At 30.2% G+C, this 7,583-nt stretch overlaps 1 pseudogene; it reads left to right on the forward strand.

Moving 5' to 3' along the window:
- The first annotated feature begins 1,576 nt into the window (after positions 1 to 1,576).
- On the forward strand, positions 1,577 to 3,178 carry LOC124934975 (annotated as a pseudogene).
- Positions 3,179 to 7,583: the final 4,405 nt, after the last annotated feature.

Genomic DNA, 7,583 nt, shown 5'->3' on the forward strand with positions numbered 1-7,583 from the left:
TGTTTAAAAATTATATTGTACATGATGGATTAATCAAATTCATAGTTAGAACAGATTGATTAAAATCATCTCTTCTAATTAATGTAATTTTAATTTACTTCAATCAGTTTTGTTTATCTCTTCTAATTTATCTTCATTTTTCATAGAGTAGCAGATGATTAAAATCAATTATTATTATTATTATTATTATTATATATTCATTCAGAATAAGGAATCTTATTACTATGTAACCGATTCAACTATCAATTAACACTAGTAAAAAAAGATTCAATACCGACTATATATGCCGACCATAACAAAAACCGTTGTTATTTAGTACTTCAATACCGACTAGAACAAAAACTGTCGGCATATGGGTTATTATTACTGACCACATACAAAATGGTCGGTAATAGTACCTCTATACCGATGATTTTAGTGCCCTCGGTATATATATATAGATGAAAGTATTTATATTTAAGTATATAAGATTTTATCAAATTAAAATACTAATATTAATTTGTCAAAATTATCATGAGGGTTTGTATATAATCTTTAGCCTAATTATATATAACTTATTTATATTATTATTACTTATTTTAAATGTTATTTAAATTAAATAAAAATATTTACATTTTAATTTATTTAATTGAATTTATAAAAAAAAATTAGAATAGCCTCCTCGTTGCCAATAACAATTTTTACTCAATCCACTAGTTATTTTGTTGGACAAAAATACACTATCAAATATTTTCATTTTAAGATTGAAAAGCAAATAATTTATATAATAAAATTATTTATTTTTTAACTTATAATTTAATTAGTTTATTTATTAATTATAAATATAAAAATTTGATATATACCTAATTTTGTATTTATATGATTCAAATTAAAAAAATAAATTATTTTATATGTTATAAATTAATTGAATTTATATTATATAAATTATTTAAAAAAATATATAAATTATAAAATATAAACTAAGGTGTGTAATTAAATTATACCCTAAACTCAAATGGCGACCACATGTCCGGTCGTCAACATGAATATATGTCCTCTTTCAGCCTTAGCTATTTCCGTTTCCACTTCCACATTCAATTCTCCCTCTTCCTCCGAAGATGGAGAGTTTAAGATCTTTGATTCGTCAATTAGGTCATTGCCAGCTACCTAATCAACAGCCTAATCATCATCGTCATCTGTATCGCCGCCATGTAAACCCTCACTCTTACACTCTTCCTTTCTTATATATTTATTCATTTCCACTGGATAAACCTCAAATTACTCGTCCTCATCTTCATGAACGATAGGATTTGACTCATGTAACTCTCCATTCATCCATTCAGATCTTTTCTCACACTCGAGTAAATGACGACTGCTAACTCACGTTTCCAGGTTTCATATCTTGTTCTTTACCTTTAGCTTTGAACTGACATAGTTTAATATAGTTAACATTTCGAGTAATGAACGTAATTTGGTCATTTGGTCATTATGATGAACAGATCGTGTTCCCTGTTATTAATACTAAGCACTCATATGAATATATTTTGTGATGAGAAAAGCTTGACAATATAACTTCATAGTTCGCGGGACTAAAAGGATGGCTATGGAGCTGGAGAAGCCATTGTTGGATCCTAAAAGTTTTAACCGTGATGGGATTGACCTTGTAAAATGATTGACAATTCTAGGGCAAACAAAAGTGATAATATAAATGTGATAATTAACATTGTCAGCTGATTTGGTTCAACAGGAGCAGTTACCATTGGATGAAGTATTTGAACAGCTGAGAACATCACCAGTAGGGCTTTCATCTAAAGAAGCGGAAGCTCAATTGAAGATCTTTGTCCCTAATAAACTCGAAGAAAAGCCTGTAAGCAAGTGATGGAAATTCAGCCTTGGTTCTAAAATTTTGAAAGAAAGTTAGTTTATGTAACTAACACAAAGAGGACATGTTTTCTTATTTATTGCAGGTTATTGCTGAAAAAATGCATGCCATTATTGAAAAGTATGCTGAGAGAGGTTCGCGGTTTCTTGCTGTTGCTATTCAGGTAGTAAATTCAGAAATATATGTATGTTTTTTCATCTTCTTTTTAATTAACATGCTAATTAGCACCGTATCTGCTATCAATTCTTTTCAGGAAGTCCCAGAGAAATCTAAGGACATCCCTGAAGGTCCTTGGAGATTTTGTGGGACTATCCATAAATCACTTAACCTTGGTGTTAATGTCAAAATGATCACAGGCAATGATTCATATTTTTTCATTTCTTGTGAAATTGTATCTCAAACTATTTCTTATGGTGCCTACAATTGAAACAACATCTGTTAAATTAGAAGACAAATGGAAGAGAGTAAATTTATTTTTGTGTATGTGCTAGATAGGTGGTCAGTTGGCAATTGCAAAGGAGATAGGCCGAAGACTTGGCATGGGAACAGATATGTACCCATCTTCCTTATTGTTGGGCCGTCACACAAATGAGAATGAAGTTATTCAAGTGGATAAGCTCATAGAGAAAGCAGATGGGGTTTGAATGGTTTCTAATTATTTATATCTTGTTGTGCAGATAGAACACAAGTACGAGATTGTGAAGATTCTTCAAAGAGAATAAACAGATAGTGAGAATGACAGGAGACGCTACATACACTTGCTCTGAAGAAACCTGATATTGGAATAGCAGTTGCAGATGTTACAGACGCTGCAAGGGGAGTTATAGATATCGAATTAACCGAGCCAGGCCTAAGTGTTATTGTTAGTGTTGTTTTGACTAGCCGTGCTATTTTTCAAAGGATTGAAAATTATACAGTTCAGTACCACTCTTCTTCTCTAGTTGATTATTCTTTGAATGCTTCACCCTGACTGATTTTATGTTTGCTTCTAATCATGCAGATATATATTGTATTAATAACTATTCGTATTGTGCTAAGCTTGATTGATTTCAAGGTACATGATTAGAGGACAACCTAGAGAGTGATGGTAAATAACTGTTTCTCAAACACACATAGTTAATTTTCATTGAGGTTTTTCTCTCATGGTAGACCGTAGATGATGATGATTCATCTTCTCCATGCCGTTCCAAGAGAGTAAAACTATCCGATAAAGTTATAAATCACTCCCAAATCAACCAACCTAACCAATTTCGGTAACTATATCTTGTTGATGTTATTATATACAATTAGGTTAAGAAAGTAAGCAAAGATAAAAAGGAGATTGTACACATTATGGATAATGAGGACAACTACGATGAGGAGATGGTAACAATATTTATTGGATGATTTGTAAATATTGTTTTTATTCTATATTACTACTAATCAGATTACAGAACCAACTGTTGGAATCATTTGTTCAATCAGAAAAATATGTTATGAAAGCTGTAGAAGAAGATCTTGCTAAAAGAACCCGTGATGCTGATCACGATCCAGGACAATGGAGGACTTAACTAGTTTCGAGTTACCAAGGTTTAGTCATCTTGATTTTCGTTTTGATCGTTACTTCACTTGACATATATATCAAGCTTTAGTAGATCATGTTATGCTTCATGATGTTAATTATAGTGGCTTCTTTTTGTTGTGATTATTACTCTACGATCATTTTTTCCTCCAATCGGTTGAATTTCAGTGTTTTTTCGTCTTAAATTAATTATTTGCTTTCTTTCTTAAGGTAGAGACGTCCAACCGAACAAATAGAGGAGGCCTTGAGTTGTTGAATTGGTAATATCTTGGGATTTCTTCTTCCTCCATCCTTCTAAACCTGCTATTGTCCTTCTTCAAAACAAAATCATGAATCTGATGTTCTCTTTACCATCTTCGGTTTAACTTTGTCTTAAGTTGATTAAGAAGTATTGTATCTTGGTTAAAAATTTCATCATGGTGATAGATCTAAATATACCCCTGATGATACAGTTTAGTAGAGAAATAGGTTGAAATTTATTGAACATCTAAAAGAGTCCATATCTCTTCTAATTGAATGTTGTACTTGTAGTTATATAAATCAAGATATTTTATTGTAGAAAATGTATACCATCGATACCTAAAACCAAAAATGTATGTAGTATATATAATCTATTATTGCAGATTTCATGATTGTTCAACTGCGTCTTTAAGACCATCTCTTGTTTGCTCTATCAGTTGGAGTTATGATCAAGTTCTTCCACAATTGTCCTGATAATGCATTCCAGATTATTGATGTATGTCTTATATGAGTTTTTCATTGAGAATAAATTTTATATTTTGTCATTATTAAATTAATCAATCATAACATATTGTTTTAGTTGGAACATTTTACTATTTTATAAAGGATTCATGCTATAGTGGTAAGGATTGATACTAATGTTATTGGTTTTTATTGAGATTTGTGAAATTTGATTTAATAATGATGGTTTTTCTGTTAGCCAGCATAACGGGTCAAAGCTCTTTCCAGTTGACACTCCAACATCGCTAGTAAGAATGAAATTTGGCACTTGATTTTAAATGAAATTTAAAATGACATGTATATGATATAATACTTAATTGTTATGTAGGTTTAGATGATGATTACAAATGTGTTAATTAATACAAAGACGACGGTTAATAAGCCTTAAGAAGCAGTGGAGAATGTGCGTGTATTAGCTACTAGCGTTGTCTATGGTGTTTACATGTCAATCTCAAGGGATCGGTAGGGTCAAATATTTGTGTTTTTAAAGGAGGATTCATCTGAAGTGTGAAGTGGAGATGATGAATTTTTTCCTAAAACTTTCTCACTTGAAATTTGTCATTTAGTTAAAATTATAAAGAATTTCGATTTTCGTTTTTAGTAAGGAAATGGTTGTGATCTACTCAATGGTAAGTCAAGAAATGGTTTATTAAAGCCTTGAAATTAAATATTTTATAATATTTTATATTTGGTTTATGTTTTAAGAATATTATTTAATTTGTTTGGTTCATCATAAAATATTTTATGGCGACGGTAAAGTGGTCGTCATAGAGTCCTCTATGGCGACGGTAAGAGTGGTCGCTATAGAGACCTCTATGACGACGGTTAGAGTGGTCGTTATAAAGTATTATATGGCGACGGTAAGAGTGGTCGTTATAGAGTCCTCTATGACGACGGCCAGAGTGGTCGTTATAGATGATTCTATGGCGACGGTGAAAGTCGTCGGCATAGAGGGTTTTATGGCGACGGTACTAAAATGGTCGGTATATGCGTTTTTGGGCAATAACGACAAGTGCAATGCCGACGACTGACGACTGCTTTTACGCCGTCCCAAATAATTTATAGCGAAGGTTTATATTCCAATACCGACGACATCCATCATCGTTATTGAGCTATTTTTTACTAGTGTAAGAAAAAAAGCAAAATCATTCAAATAAGTATTCAAGGAAACAATAGTATTTACAAATGAACATGTAACGAGTATTGGTTTGATTCTCTCTTAAAGGTTAGAGAAAGATCGGAAAACAATTATAAGAATAAAATGATATATTTTCTATTTCATTATATAGTTTTTCTAAACTAGTAGATAAATCAGTTATTTAATCAAAAGATAGAAAATTAACTTTTCCAAAAAAAATTATTGTGTATGTTAAAAGACATATCTGTTCAAATCTTGTATTCTTAGTCTCGTCTTCAAACAATGAGTTCGTCCTCAACTTCCTAGGTTATCATCTTATACGAATTTTATTCGAATCTCCCCCAAATATATGCTTTTAGAAATGTGTTTCCTTAACTTTTTCCGAATTTCCCCAGATCTTTGCTTGTAGAAATAAGTTTCTTGAATTTTCTCTGATTCTCTCCAAATCTATGCTTGAAGAAATAAGTTTCCTTCTTCTCTGGATCTCCTCAAATTTATGTTCGTAGTAATGAGTTTCCTTAATCTTATCTGAATATCCCCAAATCCATGTTTATATAAACGAGTTTAGATGAAAAATAGTTCAAGAAAATGAAAACAATGAAGAAAAAGATTTTAGATAAAAAGAGATGAAAAGAAAAATAAGGAATTACTATATAGACGAAAAAATGAATGAACTTTCTAAAAAAATATTAGGGAAGAAAAAACATAATAAAAATAGAAGGGTACATATAAAAGTATTATTTTTATACTAGTTTGTAACGGTTTCTAAGTACAAATTTGTACCTACAAAATATATAAATTTTAAATAATATTTATATAAAATATTTCAACCAAGCATTTAACCAAATTTAATACAGTTATTAGTTAAACTAGTATGTATTCCGTGCATTTGCACGAGTAATAATATAAAAAACCGTGAAAAAAATATTACGGTAAAATTTTTATGGGCGGATCAACCCACAATCCGACCCAAGTATCCATTTACTCTCACATATATCAAAATTAACCACAACTCTCGACCCGACAATCCAGACACTTTAAAAATTAAGCATCATTATATATATATATATATATTAGTTAGTTAAAAAGTTGAACTTATATTGTTAAAATGTCACGCGTTTATTAAATTTTGAGTTGAATTTAAAATATAAGTGTTATTAGCCTAGTTGGTTAAAATGTTGTACTTGTTTTGTTAGGTTGCAAGTTCGAACTATACTTATAGCATTTTTAATTTTATTTTTAACTGTTTTAGGTTTATGGGCGGGTCAACCCAGAATTCGACCCAAATAACCTTATTTTTAACCGTTTTAAGTTTATGGACGGGTCAACCCACAATCCGACTCAAGTATCCATTTACTCTCACATATATCAAAATTAACCACAGCTCTCGAACCGGCAATCCAGACACTTTAAAAATTAAGTATCATTATATATATATATAGATTAGTTAGTTAAAAAGTTGAACTTATATTGTTAAAATGTCACGCGTTTATCAAATTTTGAGTTGAATTTAAAATATAAAGTGTTATTAGCCTAGTTAGTTAAAAGGTTGTACTTATTTTGTTAGGTTGCAAGTTCGAACCATACCTATAGCATTTTTAATTTTGTTTTTAACCGTTTTAAGTTTATGGACGGGTCAACCCACAATCCGACCCAAGTATCCATTTACTCTCACATATATCCAAATTAACCATAGCTCTCGACCCGACAATCCGGACACTTTAAAAATTAATCATCATTATATATATATAGATTAGTTAGTTAAAAAATTGAACTTATATTTTTAAAATGTCACGCGTTTATCAAATTTTGGGTTGAATTTAAAATATAAAGTTTTATTAGCCTAGTTGGTTAAAAGGTTGTACTTGTTTTGTTAGGTTGCAAGTTCGAATCATACTTATAGCATTTTTAATTTTATTTTTAACCGTTTAAAGTTTATGGGCGGGTCAACCCACAATCCGACCCAAGTATTCATTTACTCTCACATATATCCAAATTAACCACAGCTTTCGACCCGACAATCCGGACACTTTAAAAATTAAGCATCATTTTATATATATATATATATATATATATATATATATATATATATATATATATATATATATATATATATATATTACCTAACAAACATAGCCAAAAGATCACTAAATCACCATCATTCTTTGAGTCTATATACCTAACAAAAAAAACATGAAATTGCAAAAGCAGGACATATAGTTCATGAAATGTATGGATTTTTATATAAATTATGATAATAATCTCATTGCTTAAACTATCAA

Source organism: Impatiens glandulifera, chromosome 4 (genome assembly GCF_907164915.1).
Source record: "Impatiens glandulifera chromosome 4, dImpGla2.1, whole genome shotgun sequence".
Taxonomy (NCBI): domain Eukaryota; kingdom Viridiplantae; phylum Streptophyta; class Magnoliopsida; order Ericales; family Balsaminaceae; genus Impatiens; species Impatiens glandulifera.